Below are 24,027 nucleotides of genomic sequence, written 5' to 3' on the forward strand. Positions count from 1 at the left end.
CATAATCATATATAATTGTATATGTATGTATATATGTAAAGACACAAGTGTTTGCATAGCAAACTAACAATTTTGCAGCTTTTGCAGACGGACAAATCTTCATGGCGAATTCGTGGGTTTTTTTCTGCTTGGCCAATAACTTGGACCAGCATTCGCTCTCGTTGATGGTGGGAACTGTAGGTTTGTTTTGTGTTGTTTTTTTTTTGTTTTTGGTTTTTGGATGATGCAGACAGCGATTCGCCGCAAGCAGTGCTTGTTGTTGCGATTGATGGTCGTGACGGATGCGGTGGTGTTGTCTGCAGCACCGAGCTGATGGAGGCACAAATAGTCAAATAGTTTGACAACCGAGCAGATTTTTATTTGAGATTTTATTTGTTTCATTTTTGTTGTTTCTATTTTCATACTTCTTAGTTATAAGGCAATGAGGAGTTCCAAACCAAAAATTATATCTGCTTGTTGTTGTTGTGCAGTTAACGATGCTTTTGGTGTTTCGTAAGTTGTAATAAAATTGGTTTTTGATAACATTTTGAAATATTCGATAATAAAATTAAAAAAAACAAAGAAAACAACAAAAACAAATACTAACATCGTGAATTTCAGGCAGACATGCTCGTTATTTTGGTGAATAATTGGTTTTTAAAGCTTTTATACGAGCATGTATGTAAGTATATATGTATATGTTTTTGTGCGAAGCGAAACTTAATATGTCGAAGGTGCGCCTAGTGGCAGCATGTGGCCATATGACAAGCATAACGGTATTACATACATATATTACAATAGAAAGGATCTCTAGACTTTAAAGTTTGAAGCGCTAATATTTCATATTGAAAGTAATATGCAAAGAAATAAGGAAGGACTAAGAACGGGTGTAACCGGACATTTCATTCTCTTCAGCGTTCGGAAATTAGTGGTTCATTGCATTTTTGGCTTTAAATTCGGTCACAATCATTGTTCGATGCGATGCTGCATTATAAAGTGTTAAATCCTTGAGTTGCTCTTTCAAATTCATGATGCACCAAACCGCGAATATCGAAAAAAAGACAATCAGCATTAACTTGATTTTTGAGCGGCTTTGGCGTGGTTTTTTTTATTTCGGATCGTTTTATTCCCTCCATTCCAATGATTGTTGACTTCTTTTGTATATCAAACTCATAAACCCGTGTCCCGTAGACAGTTATAATGCTCTCCATGGTAGTTTCATAATGGTACTCTTAAAGACCTAAGTGTGCCCCACTTTACTCAACTAGCTACTGCCAGAATCATGCTTATAGGTTCTAAATTAGTCTTCAGGTGATATCGGAGGTAGATTGTGTAAGGTTTCGAAAATGTATTAGAAATATTGTAATGTAGAAGGGGCACAAATTTCCATACATTCGGAATTGATAACTGTAACTACTTACATTTGGGTGAGACGGGCTACGAAGTTTTTGCAAAAACAATTCGAACAAAGTCCGGCAAAGCAATGACTCTTTCTTTGTACATAGTCTTTGAAAATTTAGTTTTTGACAGCGACTCGATGTGTTTTGAACCAGTTAAGGACGTGGCATTGCAGTATATTTCATTAAAGCGGTCAGTAGGGTAATCTGACCCATTTTTTTGACATTTTTTTCATATAAATTTTTATTCTACAATGGAATTTTTTTCACATATCATGAGATATACTCGTACGAGTATCGTGGAGTGTTTAAACAAATTTTTTCAGATTTTTTTGATGCCATCTGTCGGAGAAATGGCTGGGTGAATGAGATAAACACAAAACCCCAATTTATTCTTAAAAATTACGTGAATGGTTATCGTCCTTAGTAGAATCATAAAAAATTTGATAAATAAAAACATGGTGAACATTAAAAAAAAAAACTAAGCAAATCGGTTTAGTAGTTCGACCGGAATCATGTCCGCCAGTTTAAAAAAGTGTCTTTTGAGAAAAACGCGTTTAAAGTTTGAGGTGTGCACTCCGAGCACTCCGAACGTCGAGCGGTATTATTATTTTTGGGCCTTTTTCGAAATCTTCCAAGGGTAAAGTGGGTTTCTAAATTAATTCTAAGGGTATAAGGGAACAGAAAATGCAAAAAGAAAATCGAAAAAAGATTACTCTACTGAGCCCTAAACAACTGTCAAGCCATCATAGCATCAACTTGTGCTGTAGTTTGCAACAGTGTCACAATAATAACTGATCACAAATAGATGACGTAATTAAACCAATGAGTACTTCATTGAAAATCTTCTCAACTTCAATTCAAACAAAAAAAAAAAAACTACTAATCGTTTCTGATTTTAAGTTTCTTCTTAGTTATATGAGAAAGACATCATTATCTAAGTAACAGTATCCAAGTTGTTTCTAAAATATTTAAGTTCTAATTTTCGTAAACGCTTGTTGGCATATGTAGACCATAAACTTGACGTAGTCTGACAGGAAATAATCTAACGGCGTCAAATCGCACAACTAAGGCGGCCAATTGACTGAACTTGATTTACAATAAATCGATTGAGGCATTCGCTGTGTGGCTTGCGGCGCCGTTCTGTTGGATGTCCTAGTTCATATCACCGAATTTGAGCCAAAAAAATTGGGTTATCAGTGAGCGGTAGCGATTCCCATTCACAGTAACATACCCGTCACGGAAGAAGTACGGCCCAATGACGCCGGAGGTCCATAAATCGCACCAAACCGTAATTTTTTCGGGTTGCAATGGTGACTTATGGACTACGTGTGGATTTGCTGCCTGTTTAATAACTCATATTTTGCTTATTGACGAAGCCGTATAGTTTTCAAGGTGTTGCTCAGTCCAATTAACGAGGATACGACGCTTCTGTCGGTCAAGCGGCTTTAGTTCTTGCGTCAATTTGATCTTTTAAAGATGTAGGCCAAGAAGAATTGGCACTGGAAAGAAAATCCCGTGACGTTTGATTATTTGGTGGACCAGTCGTACTACACAATATATCACAATGTTGGTTGATCGCTATAAGCGGTGCAATGCTCACGGTGGCTCCATAGTTATTAGAATTTTGTTAAGAATAAATTAAAAAAAGTATTAACACATTCTTAAAAGTTGAACAGTCCGATGGAATTCTAAAAATATAACAACTTTGCTCAGTCTCGACTTGTCTCAGCTTTTGCTAAGCCTGCTGAGTTTCGACATGGCAGCTGTATTAAAATACCTCAGTATGCCATCGACCTTCATGCAGCATTTAGATTCAAAACTAATTTCACTCAATAATTATATTTTAATTATTATATAGCATAGTATGTGTATACATACATACATAAAAATATATACTCATACACACTTATGATTTATTACTCGCTCTTGTCTAATAATTTTGTTTAATTTATCATTAGTAGTGTTTAAATTGTCGTGTTTCGAACCTTTTGAATGCGAGTACTCGTATTGGATTTCGTTGCAGCAAACGAAGCGTTGCATGATTTCAATATGTGGCAAGAAAAAAAATCGGCGATTTTCTACAATCATAAAGCAAGCAATTAAAAGTTGTAAAAAGATTTCTTCATATGGTCAGCAGTTGGCAAACGGACGAGCAAACTGTTTGTGCGAACATTTGTGCGCGTTTGCATTAGAATGCAAGTATATTATGTATTTAAGTGCATATGTATTTATATACATATATGCTCGTAAGTACTTCTACATGCTTCGCGCTGTTATTAATAATTATTGTATATAATATATTTTCTACTATATGTAATACCCCAAGTAGCAGCTCAAGTGAATGCATTGATTTACGGCTTGATCCGATTTAAATGATCAGCGCTGGAGCCGCCAATGACGACAACGGCGGCGGGTGGATTATGCTATTTATTACCTAATGCCAAACGCTTATATATATACATATGTATATGCATATTTACACACATTCATACATATATATACATATACATATACATATATAGTACGTCTATACATTTCAGCTATTTTTCGCGTCGATTTTGCTGCATAGCTCACCTTTGGCGCTGTGACTTGACTTATTCACAAGCCTTTTATTGGCAAACGAGCAGCTTAAATTTCGATTTCATTTTATTAGATCTTTGTTAAAGTACTTTATTATAGCTTTATGTATATGTAGTTTTGTGTGTACGAATGTGTGTGGGCATTATGAGCGCTCATATGCGCTTAATAGTTTACAATGACTTGGTGCCTTGCCTATTTGCTTGCTTGCCTATTTTTTTCAAAATTTTCATGTCGTACTATTTGTTGTTGTTGTTTTTATTATTAAACTCAGTGGCGGTGGAGTATGAGTCAATGAATGGTTGTGGTTGGAATTGGTGTCGCGCAAAATAAGATACGTTAATATGGAATTTGTAATTTTTTCTAAAAAAAAATATTTTATAAATATATTTTATAAAATAATGGCAATAATGAAAAAAAATATTTTATGAAATATTTTTATAAAATATATTTATAAAATTAATATGGAATCTGTAATTTTTCTAAAAAATATTTTTATAAAATTAATATGGAAATTAATATGGAATTTGTAATTTTTATAAATATATTATTAAATTATATATGTATATTAATATGGAATTTGTAATTTTTATTTTATAAAATATATTTATAAAATATTTTTTGAAAAAATTACAAATTCCATATTAATTTTATAAATATATTTTATAAAATATTTTTTTCATTATTGCCATTTGTTTTTAATAGTTTTTAGTTATTTATTTTTTTTTAGTTTATTTCTTAATTTTATATTATTTTTTTAATTTTATTTATAATATTTTATAAATTTAAAATTATTTAAATTAAATATTGTTAAATAGTTTTGGAATTAAAAATTTATTTTTAATTATTTTTACATATTTTTCAATTTCATTTAATTTTCTAACTTGTTTTAATTAAAAATAATTTTTATGTTTATTTTTTAATTTTTTTTATGATTCTTTAAATATTTTTTGCATTTAAATAATATTTTTTTCTTATTTCTTAATTTTTTATTTGTTTACATTATTTTATAGTAGCGTAATGATTTTTTTTTAATCTATTATTTTCTTTTTTATTTTTTAATTTCCTTAAACTTTATATTTTAATTATTAATTTTAATAACTTTAAATTTATTAAATTTTTTCAGTTTGTCAAATATTTTTGTTTTCAAATTTTTTTTAAATTTTTTATATGTTTATTAATTTTTTAACTTATTCTAATATTTTTTTAAAATAAATCTTTATTTGTATTTTAAATTTGTTTAAAATATGTTTTAATGTAAAGAATTTATATTTAATGTAAAGAGTTTTTATTTTTAAAAATGTTTCTTTAAACATTTTTTGCATTTAAGTATTCATTTCAATTATTATTTCTTAATTATTTATTTATTTATTTTTGTTTTTAAACTGGTGTAATGATTTCGTTTTTTAATTTATTTATTAATTTAAAACTTTTTACTTTTTCAATTTCTTTGTACTTTATTTATAAAATTCAATAATTTAAAATTTTTTATTTTTTTTAATTTTGTTAAATTATTTTGCATTTAAAATTTTATTTTTATTTTAAACTTTCTAAAATGTTTTCATTAATTATTTAATTCGTTACAATTTTTTAGCCTTTTTGCGATTAAAACTTAAGTTTTATTATTACTTTAAAAAATTTATGTTCTTTAAATATTTTTTGAATTTAAAAATAAATTCCTTAAATTTGTATGTATTTTTTTAATATTTGTTCTACTGTTTTTTTTAATTTACTAATGAATGTAATATTTTTTAATTATTTTATTTATAATTTTTTATATAATTAAAAATTGCTCTTCCGATTTAAGTATTTAATTTTTTCAACTATTTTTGCAATTAAAAAATTTTCTGAAATGTTTTTATTAATTTATTAATTTGTCTTATTGTTTTAAGTTCGAAATTAATTTTAAATTTTATTTTGTTATTTTTACTCTTTCTCTAAATATTTTATATTAATAATTTATAATTTTTTAATAACTTTTAATTTAATTTAAAATTTTTATAATTGAAATATTCTTTAAATTTTTGAATTTTTGTTAACTATTTTTGCAATTAAAAATTTATTTTTATTGAACATTAATTGTTAATTTGTCTTATTATTTATTTTTAATTTTTTATATTTTTTATATTAAAAAAATTAAAAGTTTTAGTTTTTTGTTTTGTTTTAATATATGTACATATGTATGTTCAATTAATTATTTTTTAATTTACTAATTAAAGTAAATTTTTTTAGTTTTTTTAATTTTTTTATAATTTTTAATCATTTAAAAATTCCTAAACTTTTTAATTGTGTTAAATATTTTTGCTAATAAAAAAATATTTTTAATTTTAATTTTTTTATTTAATTTTAATATTTTGCATTTAAAAATTAATTTTTATTTTTGTTTTTTAATTTTACTCTCTTTAATTTTTTTTTATTAATTTTAATGTTTATTCAATTACTTCGTCTTTGACTTCCTTATTAATGTAATATTTTGAAGTTTTTAATTACTTTTATTTTTAGTTATAGTGCTTATTAGTTTTTAAAATTTTTTAACTGTATTAAATATTTTTGTTAGTAAAAATCAATTGTTATTTAAAAATTTTAAACTGTTTCTATTTATTTTATAATTGAATTTTTAGTACTTTTGAGATTAAAAACAATTTTTTTATTTTTAGTATTGTTTTTTGTTGTTTTTTTTTAATTCATTTTTATTATTCAATTGTTTTTTTTACATTTTTTTCTAATGACATTCTTGCAGCATACACTATGTCTACACAATTCAAACCGAATTCCTTGCGCAGCGTTGAACTTACTCACATACGTGCTTTTATACATATACATACATACATATGTATATATGTACATATTTACCACACTTTTTTGCTCACCTGCAATTTTTCCACCACTTAATGAATGCAAATTTTAATTGTTTTCCCATTGAAAGTCTCTGCAGGTTATTGCTGTTGTTGCGGCAGCGAAGCACGGCTTTTTAGGGTCTCACACTTGTTTGGCTTATTTTCACATTTTCGTTATGAATGAGTTTACATTGCTGAATCGTAGCGTGGGTACTTTGATTTTTTATAATCTCTTGTAATTTTTTTGATGTTGTTTTTTTAGTGAGCCCCTGCTAACTAACGGCAGTTTTTATATCTTTATTTTTATTGTTTCTCCACAGATTATTGCGAATTAAGCAACACACTGCACACTTGCTTCAATTAATTAATTTCTAAATCACATTTGATTATTTTTTAAATTTTTCAATTAAAATTTTATAAATTCCACTTTAGTTCACTAACACCTTGTACAAATATTTTCTATGTAAAACCGTTGCGTTTGCGCGCTGCGCCTGCAAAACCGCGACTAAACCCATAAGCGCCAAGCCAAACAAATTTGACTGAAGTGGAGGCATGAATATCTCACCGCATTTTTGTGGCGTTCTTCTGAGCAAATTGCAGACTCACATACACACACACATGTGCTGTTGTTTGGTAGCAGGTTCACATAACTGATTGCTCTGCAGCTATTTTTTACTATTTTCTACGTGTGTATATTTACAATATCCGCACTACAACTTCACTTTTAACAGCGGCTTCAACTTTGCCTTCAGCCAGACTTACGCTTTGCACACACTACACACAGCCGACGGAGCGAGCGCGCGGTCGTCAGTCGTCGAACCGTTCAAGTCGAGTCTCAGCAGTCAGCTGCAGCACTGACTGAGCTGAGCTTCAATTTCGATTTCAGTTTGAGTTTTAATCTTGACTTCGATTTTATTCGGTTTGGCTTTCAGTTTCGTTTTCATTCTTTACAAAGTGCAGAGATGCTTGTGGCAAAAGAGAGAAAAGATGTGTGCATCGATTAATACCATTCACGAGATTTTTGTACAACATGAATATTTATAGATAATACGACAGATTTCTAAGCGTATGAAAGGCCCTCTAGTCTCTACATATTGCTAGGGTTTGGATCGTTCTTAAACGTTTGGTTTCTTTAGTATTTTAAAAGCGTGGTTTCGGCACGATATTGGTTGAATATTTGGCGAAAAACTCACGAAGAATCAATGCAGAATGTGGCGGCGCATTATCACGGTGCCAACACCAAGAGTTGTCGGACCATAATTCCGTCCTCATTTTACAAATAGCGGATAATACTCAAATAGTATTCCTTATTGACAGTTTGGCCGGTCAGAAGAAATTCAGAGTACACCACACCTCGATAATCGAAGAAACCTGTCAACATAGCCTTGAACGGGTAGTACTATTGAGCGCACATAAACCCTGCTCCGAAGCTGGAATGTTCCCTGAACCCTGGAAAAAGCAACAACTGGTGCTAATTAGTCAATTAGTTAAAAGGAGATCCCAACTAGGCATCAGCATACCGTCCAGTATGCATGCTTGAAATACTAGCTTGAAAACTCTGTGAGAGGCTACTTAAAACCGGACTCGGATCGGCTATCAATGAAACTGGAGGACTCTCCCCTAGACAATACGACTTTAAACCCACCAGATCGGCTCTAGAAGCTGCTTCATTGAAAGAGTAGAAATCGCATAGCGTAGATGGCTTAAATACAATAGAATAGCGTTGCTGGCGACTTTAGATGTTCGAAACGCTTTCAACAGTGCTAAGTGGGTGGATATGATTGACGCTCTCGTAAAAACCTTTAAAATAAAATAAGAACTACGGAGCTACCTTAACAACAGAAAACTGCTGTACAAAACTAGAGAGGTATCACGACGTGGGACGAGCTATGCTTGAGTCCGTATCATTACCTAATTAAGCTTTATTCGAACTTCTTTTGTGTCTCTTGCTATAATTTCGTCGCTGCAATGTCGTCCGTGTAGCCAATTAAGTACAATTCGGATAATATTTTGAGTTTTAGTATAGTGTCGTAGTTGCTGTTCCACAAGTCTGGGCCTAAAATGGATTCTTGTTCTGCTCCTGACGTGACCCCTATCTGTAAACTCCAACTCGCTACGGAACAAACAGAGCTATTACTGCTAACATATAAGCACATACCTATCGAAATAAGTATGCAAACGACTACAGATATTCTTAAGACACTAAAAGCAGTAAGCTACTTAGGCGTAAGACTGGACTCCAGACTAGCCTACTGGGTAGAAATCCATCACGTCGGAGGAAAGGCAGCGAAAATCACCTCCCAACTTGCTGTGATGACAGCACTGATGTTGCGAAAGGCATTTTCCACCCTCTCAGCCGCCAAAAAAATATGCAAAAATGTATTGAATATGACAAAATCAACTCTCACTTTTCTTAAATAAATTTTAAAACATTTTCAAATTAATTTAGTTTTTTATTCTAGAAAAAATAACCTTAAAAATTTTTTTTGGAGGTCTTATAACAATTATTTAATTTAAGCAGAGGGTGAAACAAGAAAAAACGTTAACTTCTGTCGAAGCGAATATACCCTTCACAGCTGCATTTCTTTTAGTAACTATGTGTTCAGTTTGTATGGCAGCTATATGCTATAGTAATTCGATCTGAACAATTTTTTCGGAGATTATATTATTGGCTTAAGCAGTAATCCATATCAAATTTCGTGAAGATACCACGTCAGATGCGAAGGATTTCCATACAAGCCCTTGATTCCGATCGTTCGGTTTGTATGGCAGCTATATGCTAGAGTGTGCCGATCAGAACAATTTCTTCGGAGATTACATTGTTGCCTTAGAAAATAACCGATACGAAATTTCGTGAAGATATCATGTTAACTGTGAAAGTTTTCCATACAAGAACTTGATTCCGATCGTTCAGTTTGTATGGCAGCTATATGTTATGGTGCTTTGATATCGCCAGTGTCGACAAATGAGCAGCTTCTTGAAGAGAAAATGAAGTAAAAACTAAGGGACTAGTTCGTATACATACTTATATACAGACAGACGCACAGACAGACAGAAGGACATGGCTAAAGCGACTCAGCTCAACATACTGATCATTTATATATGTATGTATATACTTTATAGGGTCTCCGGCGCTTCCTTCTGGGTGTTCGTGACAAACTTAATATACCCTGTTCAGGGTATAAAAAGAGCTCAATGTAAATTTCCAAAAAATATGGATTAAAAAGTGTTCCGTGAGCGGTATAAACACGAAGCTTACTAACAGTGAGCTTGGCGCCATGCGAGCAACTACAAGCAGCATGTTCAGCAAGCGCTCTCCAGCTGCTGAGTCTTACCTCAACCACTTCTAATTTTATACGCTCACCACACATCGCAGCCGCTTCGAACATGCGCTTCGGCTTAAAATACCAAACAACCGGACAGCTGAGCTACCAACAAATGCATATTGAATGTGGTTTACTGGTGCATTGTGTTAGATCGATCCCTAATGCAACATACATACCATATATACAGCTAAACATACATACATACATTTATACATATGTACACTTGTATTTATGTATACAAAAGTAAATATCTCTGAGCATTTTTTCATGACACCGCGCCATTGTATCACTGCAGCTTGTAATTATATACACTTGCGCTTTTTAATCGGCATTTATGCGCTTGTTGTGTACTGATTGACGCATGCGCATAGCTGAAATTAATTGACACACACACGTACTTATATACATACTAATATATTTCATTATTTAAGCGTTCGTGTGTTGGTTGTAACTTGATTGGCTGGCTGCCTGAGAAATTAAATATTTGATAAGGTTTTCAATAGATTTAATTGAATTATTACGGTTCATTGGTTTTGACCATTAAAACCGATGCTTATCTCTGACTTTGTTTGCCATTAATTACCGTTAAATGCAGCTCCTTAGCCCAAATTATAGTAAAGTATTATTACAGGTTTCCATTATATGTTCGCGGTGACCTTTACTATCTTTTTTATTGTTGTGGAGCATTTTTAATACTTTCGAGACATTGTTTGCACAAAATTTTAAAGGTCAGAGGCTAATTAAAGTGTAACTTTTAATTATGTTTATGTTAAATGCAATAACGGTTCATAAAAATAAGACTAAAATGGTATTGTTAAGGTATGTATTGTTTTGTGAGAAAAAAATAGTTAGACTTTTTGAACTCAAATTTCGCTCGAAACCCCTTTCGTTGAAATATTTTTTTTTATCGGTTGGTATGAGAGTCAGTGATAACAGTACCTTATGTCACATCAAAATAATCACTAGTGCTTAGTATACGCTAGTCTTTTCATGCGAAAATAAAGGAATTCGTGCTTGAGAATCGACGATTAACAGTCAGCGATCTTACTGGCATCATTGGAATATCGGAAGGATCAGCGAAAACGATTGTGAAAGATCACTTAGGCCCAAGAAAAGTGAAAGCACGTTTGGTTCTAAAATCACTCATTTTTTTCGAAAACAGCGACGCATTAATGTCTGTGAAACAGGATGTCATGAAACTTCCGAACAGCCAAACTGTCAATAATAAATACTATTTGAGTGTTATGCGTCGTTTGCGCGAAGCTTTTCGTAAAAAGAGACCAGAATTATGGGCCGACAACAAAGGGGTCTTTGTACCACTATAATGCACTGCACATACTGCATTGATTCTTCGTACCGCAACCACCGTATTCGCCAAGTTTAGCTCCGTGTGACTCCTGGCTATTCAGCAAACTCACAAGACCGCTCCGGGGAAACTGTTTTGAGTCAATTGAAGACATTAAACGTGAACCGATATGCGCATTGAAGACTATTCCGAAAACTGACATTAATAACTGTTTCGAGGATTGGAAAAAACGTTGGCAAAAGTGGAGTGGGGCCAAGAGTGATTACCTTTGAGGGTCATATTTCTTTTTTATAACAAATTAAGGATTTTAAAATTGTGAACAAAGTCTTACTACTTTTTGCTCATAGTAGTATATGTATATGTTAGCTCTATATTTGTCAATAGATGGCGTAACTTGACTCTTGTTTTTATAGTCTGAACAGGGTATATTAAGTTTGCCACGAAGTTTGTAACACCCAGAAAAAAGCGTCGAAGACCCTATAAAGTATATATGTACATATATAAATGATCAGTATGTTGAGCTGAGTCGATTTAACCATGTCCGTCTGTCTGTATATATACGAACTAGCCCCTCAGTTAAGATATCGTTTTGAAATTTTGCAAACGTCATTCTCTTTTCAAGAAGCTGCTCATTTGTCGGAACTGCCGATATCGGACGACTATAACATATAGCTGCCATATAAACTGAACGATCGGAATCAAGTTCTTGTATGGAAAACTTTCACATTTGACAATGTATCTTCACAAAAGTTGGCACAAATTGTTTTCTAAGATAATAATGTAATATACGAAGAAATTGTTCAGTTTGGATTACTATAGCATATAGCTGCCATACAAACTGAATAATCGGAATCAAGTTCTTGTATGGAAAACTTTTGCACTTGACAAGCTATGTTCACGAAATTTGGTATGGATTATTTTCTAAGGCAACAATGTAATCTCCGAAGAAATTGTTCAGATCGGCACTCTATAGCATATAGCTGCCATACAAACAGTATGTTCGGAATCAAGGACTTGTATGGAAACCTTTCGCATTTGACTTGGTATCTTCACGAAATTTTACATGGATTACTGCTTAAGGTAATAATATAATCTTCGAAAAAATTGTTCAGATCGGATTACTATAGCGTATAGCTTCCATATAAACTGAACACATATGTAGTTACTAAAAGAAATGCACCTGTGAAGGGTATATCAGCTTCGGTGCAGCCGAAGTTAACGTTTTTTTTGTTCTTTAATGGCGTAGACACTAAGTTAAGAACAGCGCGCAAGTCGTTTCTTCTTTTAGCAAATTGGGGCCATATTTAGGATACCATGTGCAGCCATGTCCTTCTTCAACTAATTTCTCCAATGGAGTGGAGGTCTTTCTCTGCTTTACACGGGGGGTACTGTGTCGAATACTCTCAGAGTTGGAGTATTTTCATCCATGCGGACGACATGACCTAGCCAGCGCACCCTCTCGCTGTCTCTTAATTTGCTGTGCTATGTCAATGTCGTCGTAGAACTCGTACAGCTCATCGTTCCATTGAATGCGATATTCGCCATTGGCAAAACGCAAAGGACCATAAATCGTCCGCAGAACTTTTTTTTTGTCATCGTCCAAGCCTCTGTACCATATAACAGGACGGGAATGATGAGTGACTTATAGGGTTTGGTTTTTGTTCGTCAAGAGAGGACTTTACTTCTCAATTGGTTACTCAGTCCGAAGTAGCACCTGTTGGCAAAAGTTATAGTATAGTATATAGTTATAGTTTGAAGTTGTGGAACTGTAAACAGTACTCGGGGAAGATTTTTGCCAAGCGCAAGAAAAGCTCACAGAATACTTGCGCGTTATTTAAGCAGCCATTTGTGACTGGTAATGAAAAGTGGATTCACTACGACCACTCTAAAACAAACATTTATATGTGAAACCTGACAAACCCACAAAATCAATGGCAAAGGAGGATATTCATGAACGCCAAGTTAATACTCTGTATTTGGTGGGATCAGAAGGGCGTGCTGTACTAAGAGTTTCTACTCGTAAAGCAAGTTGAAACCGTTAAGGGGGAACGCTCCCGACAACAACTTTTGGAATTAAAGTGAGCGATTGCCAAAAACGTCTAAAAATTGCGACAAGACACAAGGCAATAATTTTCTACCACGACAAAGCTTTGGTTCATACGAGATTACAAGACGGGTTAAAAACTATTCGGACAACAGCGGATGAGAAGTTTAATAATTCAGATTTATAATTCAGATCTTGCTCTTTCTACCTACAATTTGTCCATGCAGAACGAACTAACTCGGGTCGGTTGACATGAAAACAGGATATCAAAAATTGGCTTGACTCATTAGTGGTCGCTAAGTCAGCGCAGTTCTTTTGGGATGGAATCCACAAATTGGCGTATTCGAAAAGTTTTTAACTTCAGGTGGCCAAAACTTGGAATACCAATAATGTGCACCTTCTTCTTTAAAAACATTGAGATATCATTAGTTCTCAATAAAGGATTAAACACACTTTAGACAAATCCCTTAGCTTCTGTATTCCTTGAGCATGGAATCCAAGAGAGAGAGGTATTTGAAAGTATTACAATGAGTTTGAAAATTTTGTATTCAGTAGTTTAAGTAAACTTGTCTTAATTACAGTTTGAGTAGTATTCTTGAGCGCTTCCATTCGGAATATTCTATAAGTCCTAAAAGAGGTTCGAAAATAGCAAGCAGAAGCTACTACTGTGTCTAATGAGAAAAAATTATATGCGTAACTATGAGCAGTTTGACCAATTCTTGAAGTATATTTGGCAAGTGGCTCTTGGTTTGCTCATTTAACACAGTAGCAAGCACAACCATAACATTATACGAGTAAAAAAAGGCGTTTAAATTCTTGTTCAACTTATTTTTACGAGTAAGTAGGTGAACTCTCCTAATAATTATTGCATTGAAGCTCTTCATGGCCAAGCATAAAACATCTTTGGCACGAGCAGAGTGACGTAACCAATATTTGATTATTTTTCCACTTTTTCTTTCCAACGACTAACACACCTCAACGCCGAAAGAACCTTGAAAGAAGTCTAAAAAGCGACTACAAATCTATCATTTAGTTTACAATCGCTTAAAATAATTGCTTAAAAGGCATAAAATTCGAACACAAATCGTTCGAGCCGTCAATCATGGGAAATAGAAAAACAATTAAAAAATTCGTTCGGCAATGGAGTTCTTGGAGCAACAATCATTGAATTATTAATTGATTAAGAGTTGTCAGAACTTCGAAGAACAGAGGCGATAACATTGTCAAACCATAATTGAAATGTACATATAACAGTGGGGGTATATATTTTTATATACATATGTACATACATACCTATATATAAAAGAAGGAAGTAAGGGAGTTGAGGGCTGCGATTGTGTCTTCGAGAGATTTTTTTTCTATACCAAATGCTAAAAAATAATAATAATAATTTATGAAAATTTAATCATAAAATGTTTTTATGTATGTAAGATCATAGTAATATACATATATTCTCAACATAACGGATTGTTATGCTTATTTTAAGCTCTATCTGCCATCCGCCATCTAAACTATTTTTCGGCATACTTCTGCATCATTGCCATAAAAAAAAAAATTCCTGAAAATTATATAATTTTTGTAGCAATTTTCTCTGCAAAATTTGCACAAAAAAATAAATAAACAATAATATAAAATTTTGCATGCCAATATATGTATATTTATATACAGACATGTAGCAGGTAGTTTTAATTGCGCGTGTGAAGTCGCAGAAAGGTGTGTTGGTAATGCCAGAAGAATGAGCAATCAGCTGCCGTTAATCATTGCTTTGACCTTAACCCTTGCATTACAAATTGGCACAAATAATTAATCATTTCGATATTTTTCGATAATATTTTGATGTTTATGTCAGCGAAAGCTCTCAGGGAGATTTATTTACAATTTGAAGTATGCAACAATTTGCTATCTTTTGGGGCTTTGGAAGGAAATATTTTTAAATAAAAAAGTTTGACATCGATTCCGATTGATTTTTTGTGTTTTTGTAGTGCCAAAGCAAGTGATTTTGGGAGTGCTATCAGGTTGAAAATTTTTGGTCAAATATAAACTTAAATATAGGAATATGTGGTCGGGGAGAAATCGATTTAGAAGAGGATTATTGAGTTTATTCACGGAGGAGTCGAAGTTTGAAGAGAAGTATACTGTAAGAAGCTCTCCGTCCAGCATAGCTTTAGGTTACTGGATTACTGCAGTGTCTTTCGGGCTAAATGGCTAAAGTAGCGGTGGACTTCTTGTTCCCAAGTGCAGCATTTTTCGGGGAAGTGAGCATTTATTCCGACAGCAGAGCTGCATTTCTGGCGTTGAACTCGCAAACTGTGCGCTGAACGAAAATGAAGGCGTGTCCTCACTAGAAGTAGGTTCAAGCTACTTCATTATCAGACTCATTTGGATACCTGAACTTAGTGGAATCGCAGGATTTTGTATAGCCAATGAGCTATTTAGAGGTACACGGTTACCCCGCTCACATCTAAATGAGAATGAGTTGACTTTAAGTTGTCATCTTGCGTTCTAGTACTGAACCTATGGACCTCTGGAGATCTCATACACCTAGCAGCCTATGCGCTACTCCGACATCCTTTTGGCATAGAATAGAACGTAGAAGACTTAATAAACTACTAGCCCTTAGCAAAGTCCATCTTGCCACAATCGTAGCAGTTTTACTGGATAATGTCCAATAGACATTCATGCTGTAAGACTAAAAATGTAGTCGGACGCAAACTGTAAAAGTATAGAAGAAGCTGAGATCTAACCATTTTCTTCTTCATTGTCCATTGCCATTGCAACAATGAGCTTGAAATACTTCGGTAGTCATACAATGGGCGAACCTGGAGATAAACATTAGCCCCCGCAACAAATTTGTGAAGGGCTCAAAGCGCTTCGTCAATTTATGAGGGTCTTTACGATCAATTTAATGGGTACAAACGATAGGCTGGATATAGTGGAATCCGAGTGAAATCCCTGTTAGGATCTGACTTTTAACATAACCTAACCTAAATTTAAATCAGTGTCCGTGTTATTATGGTGAGATTGACTTCTTTATTCAGTAAATCATCTTTTGAGTTCTCTGAAGGTTCCCTTTTGTCAAACCTGTCTTCTCAATACTCATCAAAGATATATTAATACTGGCAGATCCATCAGTTATCGAGGTACGGTATTCTATTTCCAGATGTTTTTTCTGATGAATTTTGAACCTTATCACCGAAGTTGTGAATTCTTAAAGTCTCAATTTTGTATAATCTTTTTTGTGTTGTTTCTAACAATTTCGTTTGAAAGATACGGATTGAGATACCAGACAAAACAAAAATGGAATGTGCGGTGTATAGATCTTCTTATAAGTATATTCTTCTTTTTTGGTGGCAATTGGAGATCCCAGTAAAGCCAGATCCTTCTCCACCTGACCTTTCGAATGGACTGGAGGTCTTTCTCTGCTTCTCCAGGTGGGTATTGCGTTGAATACTCTCAGAGCTGGAGTGTTTTAATCCTTTCGGATGACACGACCTAGTCAGCGTAGCTCCTGTCTCTTAATTCGCTTCTTCTTATCTACTCCAGTTTAATTTCCTACCACTTTGATTGACTCAATTGCTTACCCCTATAAAAAACTGTTGATTCCTTCGGGAAAATTGGTACAATAACCAATGTACAATATACAAGTATGTCAATGAGATTCCCCTATGTGACTGAAGTCTAACTTCAAACAGAAAATTGTTTACTTTTTAAAAACTGACAAATTTATACGCCAGCATAACGGTTAATAATATATAGATGCTATAAAAATGTTTATATGTATGTGCATACATAGTTATTTGTACCTCAGTTTGTAGTTAGGTAACTGCAAAAAGTCTGAGTCTAATGCTTTATGCATGGCTCATACAATAAGCATTTGACATTTTTCTTAAGTTTTTTTGTGCGCAAAAGTTGCGGGTTGAAAATGTGGTTGCAACAGTGGCACAATTGTGGTCAAACACGTTTTTATCCAATGCAGTGGTATGTGTGTGCCTTGTAGGGAAATTAGACCTTCAGCCAACAACTTCTATTTTCTTTGGTATAGTTTACTAAATGTTAGTAAAGGCGGAGCATGGCAATTAACTAAACATTGTTAGCCTCTTTAGATGTAAATTCGATGCATTACATTCGAGAGAAATGTCGTCTTAAGATTGCTTGGAAATATTGAGCAGAGAATGAGAATAAAACCAAATATCTGCTAGCAGGTGGGAAAAAGTCCTGGGGGTAGTCGTAAAGATTTATTCTTCTTCTTTATTAGCGTAGAAACCGCATTTGTGGTTAAAGCCGAGTTTACAACAGCGCGCCAGTCGTCCTTACTTTTCACTCTTTGGCGGCCATTGGAGATACTAAGTGCAGCTAGGTCCTTCTCCACCTGATTTCTCCAACGGAGTATTGCGTCGAATATTATCAGAGCTGAGTGCTTTCATTCATTCGGACGAGATGATCTAGCCAGAGTGACTGCTGCTCTCTAATCGTCGTACAGTTCATCGTTCCATCGACAGTGATATTCGCCGTTGCCAATCGAAAACTCGTAACGTTATCGAACCGGAGGTCTCTCATCCGAAGGTGTTTTCTGTTTTTAAAGATTTAATCGACTTAAAACAATCTGGAGTTACAACGAGTACTAATTCTTCCTCTCTTGAAATACACAACCAAATTCCCTTATCGTGATACTTAGTAAACGTGACATATTATGTAGTTATATATGTATGTTTTAAGGGATCTATATGTCCAAAAACCCTAAACGACTTCGTATAGATAGACCGCAGAATACACAAAGGCGTATTTTTGAAATCTTTAGTGGCTTGGAATGAGAGAATTTAGGAACTAAATTGGAAATGACATCTATTCAGCTGTCTTGGCTGAGAGTGCAGCAAGAGTTTATACCAAAAGTGTTTTATCTAACAGAGGCAGCATTAACCTAACACATAGTGATCCGATCTGAATAATTCCTTTGGGGTTTGAACCGATGCCTTGGATAATAACTTATGCGAAATAGCGTAAAGATACATATCTCCTCTAATACAAACATTTGAATTCGATCGTTACAAACTGTTGTATGACAGCTGTGTGCTAAAGTGATCCGATCACAAAAATTTCTTCAAAGATTGCACCGATGCCTTGGACAATCATCCATACCAACTATCTTGTAGGTATCTCTATGCCATAGCGCACGGGTGCCATAGTCCATGTAGACTCGAACCAAGAAAGCGCTGTAAGCAGAAACGTAGAAAAGGAAGAAGAACTTATTCGCACTCCTGAGCTGGTGACCAAGTGCTTAAACTCTGGCAACAAGAGGGGCCACGGAATAAACAAAGCGATGAGGGTTTGAAGGCAAAACCGACGAGACAGCGGTCAGAATATGCAACAATCTCGAAGGCAAGTCCAGCCTAAAGAAAGAAGAGTTGAAACGGCTGGCTTGGGCCAGAGAGGAAGTGAAGAACGTTCGGGCACACTTTGCTACTCGAAAATGGTGTAATGGCTCGGAACCATCGTATGCTAATCGTAACGCATATCGGCCAGAGGAGTCTTGGGATGCAGGGCAGCAGGGAAAAGTGTTGCCAGAAGCAAAGGCATCGAAGGCAATAAAATAGTGGACTGGATAGCCAATAATGGTGTACGACTAACATCCGAAAACGTGACTAACATTGGGAAACCCAATACGACGATCTGGACAGAAGCATGGTAAAGAAAATCAAAACCCGATGGAATGAGTTACCTTTGTGCAAATCTGTAAAAGTCATGTGCAAAACAGTAGATCGGAAGTGCACAAAATTTCTATTGGCACTCGAGAGGAAGGACTGTAGGAACACGATCGGAAACTAGCTGGTTATTGTCTAGTGGCGACACTCGTCCGCAGAATGGGGCTGACAGATCGAGAATACTGCAGGAAGTGTCTAGAGCAAGGCATCAGGCAAACATTGGAGCATCTCTTGTGCACTTGTTCGCATTGGCGAGACCATGCTGTAAGCATCTGGGGTTCCCGCGATATTATACACTGGAAGAGGTACCGATAGTGAGGCTAAAGAGTCTGTTAAAATTAGCGTCCATCGCAGGCATCCTAAAGGGAATTAGTTCTCGTATATATGTACAGACAGACGGACGGACAGATAGACAGTCGTGACTAAATCAACTCAGCTTTTCACACTGATCAATTATGCATATTAATGTTTTATAGGGTCTCCAACGTTCCATTCTGTGTGCCAAACTTATTTTACCCTGTTTAGGCTATAAAAACCCAGATTTTTCTCACTTGGCTTATAAGCAGGCGTAAGTCGAATGGGTGTATGTATGTGTGCGGCTGAAAAAAATCCCTCGGAGTGGCATAATGGTTTGGGGGGCTTGGCGCATTTTTTGGCGCGTGCACTTGCATTGACTGCATTAAGTTGTGGGTGTAAATATGTTACTGTGCCACAAACACGTACACACTGACACACATATACTCACACATACATATTTTATGCACAAACTGAGCCATTTATGTCAGGTAATTTGCGGGCGCTTAGACTTGTTTGCAACTAAGCAAGAAATAAAGTCAACACCAACAACAACAACAACAACGGCATCTTGATATGGCATGAAATGAAAAATGTAGGGGTTCAATACATAAAAAACGCAACATTTTTGTTCCGCATTTGAGCGGTCTACACGCCTATGAATGTATGGATGTGTGTGTATATACATATGTATGTACATACATATATTTTGTCAAAAAGGGAAAATAAACTTTTGCAAACTAAATGGCGGCAATGCACGAATAATTTCTTTGACTAGGAAATTGTCAAATTTCATAAATTTAATTTTCTGCAAGCTAAATTTGCTGAGCCACCACAATAATACTCGTACCGTTATTACACAAAATAATGGCCTGGGCTATAGACCGGCGCACCGATTATACCACCTCCCTTTGACCCAAAATATTCACAATTAATTGTATGTAGCTTGTAATTATCGTTGGCAAATTTAATACAAAAGCTTCGCTGGCATTTAACCGCAATTGTGTGGCTAGATGGATGGGCTTGCACGCCTCGAGATGCATACAAAAATAAACCTACACAAATTAAAGTATATATGTATACTTATATGTATTTACTAATGTCATGCGGCTGGTATTTCTTTATCTTTTGGCGCAAATCAAGAGATTTGTAGCTGTGCGCGGTATTCTGGAGTGGCAGTCATGCGAGCGCATAGCCACCGTCGCCATCACAGATGGCGTAACCTGTCATCGTGCTGTCGCTGATTGTGTGTGCGGGTCTCTAGAGCCAGCGCACACAGCCGCAGCCAAATTCAAAGTATTTTCTCGTAATTTGGTAATTCAAGTCTTCAACATTGTATGAACTCGTACATAATATGCATTTGTGTATGTAAAAATGTGCGCTTATCTCCATTAATTTTGGCTGACGCGCAGTCACACGGATAATAACAAGCACAGAAAGAATATTGTTGTTGCTGTTGATTTTCCACACCTAAAAATTGCAGTTAGCTTTGATGGCATACAAAATGTTGGTACTCACTCACTTACTTAGTCGCGGCAACATTTAGTTTGGCAATTACGGTACAAATACCCGACCTCAGTGCCGTCGTTTCGCAGCAATTGCCAAGGCATTGGTTACAGCAACAAAAAGAAGAATCTTAACGCGAAGATGTCTGCTGCGCAGGCGCAGTCATACTCGCCCGCTACGAATGCATTAACATTTACACAACAACAAAAAGTGACAAATAAACTGAATTTATTTGCACTTTGTAATAGCGGTTTTATGAATATTTAGTGGCGCATGGCAACTTATTAGTCATAATGCACGCCAACGTGTTTCGTGACTTTTTATTTAAACAAACTTTGTGATTAATATTTTGTTATATTAATCTGATTGATATGCTGATTATCTACAGATATGGAATACTAAAGTTTGGTGAACTGTTGAGGGTGGTATTCTAGTCTAAATATAAAAAAAATCGAAATTTTTATATTTTCAATGTTTAAGGGGTTACATGGGTTTACAGGTTTCTAAAAATCGAATTTTGGAATATTGTTCTAAATTCTCAAGTTGATCCGAGTAATAGTTTCGGAGATAAAGCCTTGAGAACTTGTGTGCTCGAGAGTTGATAGGCTAAGTGAGCCGTTTTTGAAGTCGGTTGGCAAGATTTATCGAGAACTACTCAATCGATTTTCATGAAATTTTACACAGGATTTGAGGTACAATTCTTAAAGACTTAAACCAAGGATTTTTTCGATTATAACTATATGAAAACAAAAAATTATGTTGCGAAATTTTCACTGAAATTTTAATTTTTTTTGTAAAAATGTCTGTATGTCCAAGTTCTATGTTAATGTTTTAACTAAAACACGTATTTTTTAACTTTAGATTATCTTGTAAGTAGTTATCCTGCCAACGCGGGCGCATCTTTTTTCCGAGGGGTCACCGAAAATGGCGTCGTATTGGTTTAAAATATTCTTTTCTAAAACTTTCACAAGTTCTTTCTTAATAGTGTATGTTTTAACAATAAAAATTCTAATAAAATATTTCATTTTTTATATGAGAAAAAAATTGTTGAAAAAAGGTTGTTTTTTTACCCGAGGAAGCCCATGTAAAACTTTAATAAAATTTTATGAGATATTACCAAAATTCGCTAAAATTAGTATAAAAAGGTAAGCAAAATTTATCAAAATAATTCATATCTCGTCATTGACGTAGATAACAATTGATTTAAATATACATTATATGTTTATATAATTATATTTGTAAATCCGGATAATACTCAATATATTGGTTGAGTTCTCAAAATTTATACCGGATTCTTCATTACAGTGTTTGACATCAATTATTTTTACACACACAATAAAAATAATCACATAACAATAATATGTTATAAGGATTTTCATTTGCGTTTTTTCCACGAATCCCTTTTTATCTACTTCCGTCATTTTAGATGCTGTTTTTTTCCTTCCATATACTCTAATATTAACTAACCTAGTTTATTTTTATAATTTAAATCACTTGCTTACTTGGTATTGTTGTCATCCTGTTTACTCATAAGCAATTCACTCTTGCGCGAATTCAGCTGCAATAATTTACTTCCACTTTCATAGTTTTTCTTAGCGCATAACTCCATCCAGCCATTCAAATCATTCCAGTTGTTGTTGCTTTGTCATCTGTCAGCCATATTCATTAACTAGTAAAGATTTTAAAAATACATTAGCAATGCCTACTCAAAGAATAAGTCGTTACCTTACTTGGTTTTGTTGTTGTCTTTTATGCTCATACGACAAATGATGAGAGCACTAATTCTCTTTCTTTAAATTACTCACACTCGCTAGTTTCACACAGAATCGTTGCCAAAATTCGCACCCTTAAAAATAAGTGCAATAAGTGCAAACAAACATACATGCACACGCGCGTACATACATTACAAGTATATGTAGGTACACATGTGTGTGCGATCGTAAGCATCACCTAACTAGCGCTCCACTGGCATTTTAGGTTAAGTTCTTGGTTAGCATTTTGCGCAGGCACAGTTTGATGAAAAATTATTTTTAAACACTTTTGTCTCACTTTCATTACTGCTTAAAAAGATATCTTTAAGTAATTTTATAATTGCATTAGTAAAGCAATTTAGGACATATGTATTTGTAATTTAATTTCAAATGTAAATTCACGAACTCCATCGTCTGCCGTTGAACTGCTGAACTCACTCGTTACTTGAAGCGGAACTGACGAGATTTATTGCAAGTAGTGGCTGAAGGGTTGCATATCCCTGCTTAACAATATTTTGAAATTCATAAATTGTCGCAATAAAACTAACAGAAAAATTTTTAATTACTTAATTAAATTATAACGATTTCTGTTAAGCAAAAAACTACCAAAAACACGAAATTAAAACGACCATGTCAATAGTTGGGAGTAAAGCTATACATATTTTCCGTTAAAATATATACATATAAATACATATATACTATATACATGCATAATTTCACATCAACAAATTAGTACATTATTTCCAAAGCAATTTCTTTATATATTTTTGAAAATAATTTCATTTTATGTATAATGTTTAATATATAAATATATATTTTATTGCAAATACAACCCTTTTCCGTTTCCCTTACTATTCTCGCTAGTTCCGTTCTGGCGAATGAGTCAGCTGTTTAGCAATGACAAGTCATTTTAATTTGTGAAATTTAAAATTCTTAACCTGAAATATTGCGCGCAGTGAAATTATCAAAAGTTTTAAGTTTTGCTAATTGTAGTAATCAATTATGTAATAAGCAAGTGCATTAACTACATAATATATAATCTACAAACAATCTAAGTGTACTATGAAAGTAGGTGGGTGCAATAAAGAAAATGTACGAGCTGGCAAACACGCCTTTTTAGGTTAATGGCTTTTAATATAAGTATGTAGGTTTACTTTTTAGTAATAGTAACTAACCAAATTAATGAAAATATTGTAATTTCTTGTTTACGCATTAAAGCAGGCGTATGTTCACGCGTGTCACTATGGTTGCAACTGCAAAATGGAGTAAGCCGGCGCAGTATTGGACGTGTTCTTCTGGTATGTACGA

At 34.1% G+C, this 24,027-nt stretch overlaps 1 protein-coding gene across 3 annotated transcripts in view; it reads right to left on the bottom strand.

Moving 5' to 3' along the window:
• The window catches only part of LOC120769141, a 39,356-nt gene extending 16,571 nt beyond the window's left edge, over window positions 1-22,785 (bottom strand). For 2 of the 3 annotated variants that reach the window (XM_040096015.1, XM_040096013.1), the window contains exon 1: window positions 6,827-7,625. The gene's annotated coding sequence lies outside the window, so the exon portion shown is untranslated. Of the gene's footprint in view, window positions 1-6,826; window positions 7,626-22,470; window positions 22,638-22,698 lie in introns of those variants that run through there. The other variant, XM_040096014.1, reaches the window with a different exon arrangement.
• Window positions 22,786-24,027: the final 1,242 nt, after the last annotated feature.

The sequence above is a fragment of the Bactrocera tryoni genome, chromosome 2, assembly GCF_016617805.1.
Source record: "Bactrocera tryoni isolate S06 chromosome 2, CSIRO_BtryS06_freeze2, whole genome shotgun sequence".
NCBI lineage: Eukaryota > Metazoa > Arthropoda > Insecta > Diptera > Tephritidae > Bactrocera > Bactrocera tryoni.